Source organism: Etheostoma cragini, chromosome 6, assembly GCF_013103735.1.
Source record: "Etheostoma cragini isolate CJK2018 chromosome 6, CSU_Ecrag_1.0, whole genome shotgun sequence".
NCBI classification, from domain to species: domain Eukaryota; kingdom Metazoa; phylum Chordata; class Actinopteri; order Perciformes; family Percidae; genus Etheostoma; species Etheostoma cragini.
Genome location: NC_048412.1, coordinates 18441606 through 18446403, shown reverse-complemented (window position 1 = coordinate 18446403; position 4798 = coordinate 18441606). Strand labels below are relative to the sequence as shown.

At 39.7% G+C, this 4798-nt stretch overlaps 1 protein-coding gene across 2 annotated transcripts in view; it reads right to left on the bottom strand.

The window, feature by feature from the left end:
• The window catches only part of cacng8b (calcium channel, voltage-dependent, gamma subunit 8b), a 19375-nt gene that overhangs the window by 10693 nt on the left and 3884 nt on the right, over window positions 1-4798 (bottom strand). Inside the window, exon 2 of one of the 2 annotated variants that reach the window (XM_034874273.1) lies at window positions 1129-1165. The exons of the other annotated variant lie outside the window; for it this stretch is intronic. The gene's annotated coding sequence lies outside the window, so the exon portion shown is untranslated. The remainder of the gene's footprint in view (window positions 1-1128; window positions 1166-4798) is intronic. 2 annotated transcript variants of the gene reach the window in all.

Sequence of the window (4798 nt, the reverse complement as noted above, 5' to 3'; positions counted from 1 at the left end):
AGTCTGTGTTAAGAGTTTAGAAAAAGTATCTGAAGTATGGGTGAGCGCTTGTTAGCGATTGAAAAAAACTGTAATATTGCAGACGGTGCCCATGCAAAAGAGAGTGAACTGCTCTCACTGGACCACCCTGTGTAAATAAAGGCTAAATGAATGAGATAGAATTTTCACTATTTATCAACAAATTGTTTGATCTATAAAATGTCCAAAAACATTAAATACTGCCCCTTTCTAGTTTTCTGATGCACAAGATGAGGTCTTTGTCCAACTAACAGTCCAGAAACTCACAATCTTCTCTTCTCTTATTAAATATCTCAAATAACAAGACAAAATAAAGCAGTGCATGCCATCAATTTCCAAACAAAAGAATCTGGATCAAGGGGATTTGTGGAGTTTTTATTATTTCCTTTATTTTTTGCCATGCTAGCAGCATGTCTCAGTCAGTGTCAGTCTGTCAGACAGAAATATCAACACCTATTAGATAGATGGCCAAGAACTTTTGTGCAGCCATTCATGATTTTTAGAAGTTAATCATAGTGACTTTGGTGGTCCTCTAACTTTTTCTCTAGTGCTACAATTACCTTGACGTGATTGGCTTTTAGTGAAATATTGTAATACCTACTGGATAGATTGCCATGAAATTTGCTCCACACATTTATATTCCCAGCAGGATGAATTGTAATCACTTTGGTGATTAGGTCCAAATTATAATTTGTCTAATACTTTGATTTATGACAACATATCCGCAACCCAAATTACATTTTGTGCTCTGTTAGCATGCACCCTAAACTAAAATGGTGAACATGTTAAACACCTGCTTATGTGTAAGCATTATGTTTGTGATCATGTTAGCATGCTTATATTTGCATTTACGTAGCTCAAAACACCCCTGTACCTTTAGCCTCACTGAGCTGCTAGCAGGGTCGTAGACTAATCAACCCATCAAATCTACTTTCTACACTGCAGATGCTTTATTTTAATGTTTTAAAACCACATTGGAATGATGTTAATACAGATTAGAGTAATTATAATTGACAGTGTTACAGGCTAAAGACAGACTGACTCCAGAGTGAGTTGTACTGCATCTAGCCTGAATAAGAGGAGCAAAAGGGGGAGGCAGAGAGGACCAACCTGACATTGTTACCATAGCAACATTGAATTCCAAAGTCTGGATCAGCATAGAGCGAGGGGGGGGAAAGAGGGGCAGGAAAGAGATAGAAGCCGGGAGAGCAAAGCAGAGAGAATGCAGAGAAGAGAAAGAAAAGAGATGGGAAAGAATCAGAAATGAGGGGGAATTTTTCAAATCACTAGCATGACTGTTGACTAAGAACCCCAGACAGAACAGTGCGCTAATGCTCTATCAATGACACGGATGCTCCCAGAGCCTCCCCTACCTCACCCCCCCCCCCCCCCCCCCCCCCCCCGCACACACACATAGATACATGCATGTGCACTCAGAAACACACATAAATAAAACAGTTACTGAGGAAAGATTGACCGCTTCGTCTGCGTCTTCAAGGAAAGAATATGAGGTAACGGTAGCAGCCCGCGTTATTCAACTACCATTATTTAGAAGACATAATGCAGTGCAGTCAAGTCTTTTAATATTTGATGATTCAATATGGCACCGTGATCAAAATAGGTTACATCCTGTTTGCATTGTGAGACCCAAAACAGAGCTGCCTCAGAGACAGAAGGAGATATAGTGTGTGTTGTGTGCCTTTTTTTTATTTGTGTGCAAAATTTCCTCTCCAGTGCATCTAAGGATAGATCTCGTCCAATCTTATTGAATCCCAGTAATGTTCCCTACATCTCTTTAGATAGTTAGACAGTTAGCCTTGTATCTCAGCATTCAGGCACCTTATTACGCAAACTGTCAAACGACACCACCACAGTGTGGCTCATTTATACATTGTGGCTTCATATGTGCAACCAAACAAGTGAATGTTTATGTTGCTCGTGTGTAAGTCTCTCTGTAAGTAATATGACCTTCCAACCCTGTCAACAAACTGCCTCTCCCCGAGGCCTATACCAGAAAGGATTACACTCTGCAAGGCCTAAAAATGCAGTATCTACTGTGTGTGTATGAGTGCGTGCGTTACTGTGTGTGTGTGTGTGTGTGTGTGTGTGTGTGTGTGTGTGTGTGTGTGTGTGTGTGTGTGTGTGTGTGTGTGTGTGTGTGTGTGTGTGTGTATGTGTGTGGTCTTCAACTCCAGTATTTAATGAATGACCTTAACAGTAACCTACTAAGTTGTTCCCCTTGGCAGAACTCCCCTGTGTAGGAGATCATAATTGTCATTTAATCATCTGTAATTTCTATTTTCCATCAATAATTAAGAAAGGGGGGAATGAGGGGAGCGAGAGAAGTGAGCGTGAAAGAACAAGAGGGCAAGAAGAAAGTGTGAGAGTTAAACTAAATGGGTTAGATCAAAGGATTATTTGGGGGTCATAAAGAGGGGAAGTGTGATTTTCTCTTGGCTCAAGATAAGATAGCTAACTTTCTTGTCTGAAATCCATACTTTATTTCAGCCTTCTTTGGCAAATATAGGCAATGATTACATCAAAGAGGCCTTATACAGTAGGTGCAGCATGTTGAGGACAACTGTTCTGTATCAGGGTTTTATAAATGTAAACATTAGTGGCACACAATTAAGTTGCTTAAAGATATTAAGGTTTGAATTTGGGTAAATGGTGCTCCTCATCTCTACTTGAAGCTACATTCGCCCCTACTAGCAACACACTCGGGTCTTAGACCAAACGTTCAGCAGTCAAGTTGCTTAGTGGGTAATGAGGTGTCATGTTAAAACTATCCATCATGAGTACTTCTTACAAAGTACAAATATAAGGTTCAGCCCCCCTCAACACCTTAAAGAAGTTTTGCACAATCCCTATTTGAAACAGATTCGGCTGACTGATGAAAAGTTTATTCCAGATTTAGAATATGGGTGGATTAAAAAAATACATGTGTTGCCTTTTTCATAATTCTGAGCTTCCCAGAGCTGATGTACAGTGATGGTTTTATGTGCATGTTTGCAACACTCCGGACTCAGGGCTAGCCAGAGGCCAGTTAGCTGCAGCAGGATGAACTGCAGCAACAAAGGCCTAGGGCTTAGCTTTGGGAGCTAGCTGCTACAAGGACCATTATATGACCAGGCCCTCACTTGTCAGAAAACTTCAGATGTAATCAGATCTACCTGCGTGACTCATTCCCAGCATGACAGAATATGTATAAAATACAAGCACACCCAATGAGTTGTGGCTCTAATAATGCAGCCATAAATCACACAGGAGATTTGAATTTTGTAGCAGCTGCTCCATTAGCTATTCATTGCATAAATCAACTACCAAACTGCTTGTTGAATAAATGATGACATCTGTAATACGTTTTTCCACACATGGAAAGGCGATGATCCTGTGTGGGTGTGTAAAAGTGTTTTCACTGTAGATAAACAACACAGATTCAAAAGGGAGTCACACTACATTGACAGTTGCATGTCCAGGAGAGAAAATAGAATAACCAGGGCTGTAGTTAGTGAAAATGGCATTACCTAGTGTTGATTGCTAGACCAAGAGAAAAAATGCACTAGGCCTACTTATGATGACAAATCAAAAATTGCATGCAGTAAATTCTATTCTGAGTTGCTTGATGCAAACATACCTAAACATTCAGAGCAGCGACTCTTGGTAGCTTTCTCCTTACTCATGAGAAAAAGCTACACACCTTAGCTCATTGCTGAGATCCCACAGCTGGCTAACACACACACACACACACACACACACACACACACAAACACACACACACACACACACACACACACACAGAAATGCATGCCAGCGTAGACACACGCAGGTGCACAGAAAAGGATCAACACGCAATCAAACCCTTGGCATGTAAGCACATATGCAGCCTCAACCCCAACAACTGTCAAAATGTTGACAATTAAATCATAAAATAGGTTATCTTTAAAAAGCACTTAAAAGCGTAGCAGAATTGCCATTCAGCCCATGTGTAAGGTCCACCAAGCTCCTCAGACTGCATGTGACCAAGTCTCTGCCTGTCTGAGCAGAACAGCCTGAGGAGGTAGTGACAGTAACACCTTGGTCTAAGAGGCTCCCAAAATAAAGTGTCTCTGGATGACCTGACGCTCATGAACCCATGAACATATGCTTTAACACGCGTGCAACCATGCACATGCATAAATACGTCCCTGTTAACTGAGTAAAGTGACAGGAGATCTAGCTAAAGATGGTTAATTTCATGTTTTTTTGTACAGAAAGAAGTGTGTTAACTTATTATCCCTCCATAAAAAGAAATTTGTTAATTTATTATCCCTCCATATAAGTGCAGCAGAGGTGAAAGAAATCAAGAAGTGAAATAAAGCTACTCAAGAAAGACAGTAGCCCTTATTTTAGACAGCACTGCTTAAACTAATGATTGTATTCGTTAACAATTCATTTATCCTTTAATATCAAATTTAGAAAAATACCCATCACAATTTAACTGAGCCCAAGGTACGACTCAACAACTGAGAAAACAGCTAATTCAAAAAATGGAAAAAGGCATTTTTTAACAAATGATTGAATATGAATGAATGAATGTTGGTATAAACAACAACCAAAACTAATACAAAACATATTTAGATATTTTGAGGAAATACACAAACTCGCTTTCTTTATGAGAAAAGATGAGAAAATGTGTTAAGAAGTCTATAACGCGTTAATTAGGTACACTGTAAACCCTAACAGTTGTACTAGCTCATAACTAATAAGCTCATCACAGTCAAATGTCGTTTTGCAGTTG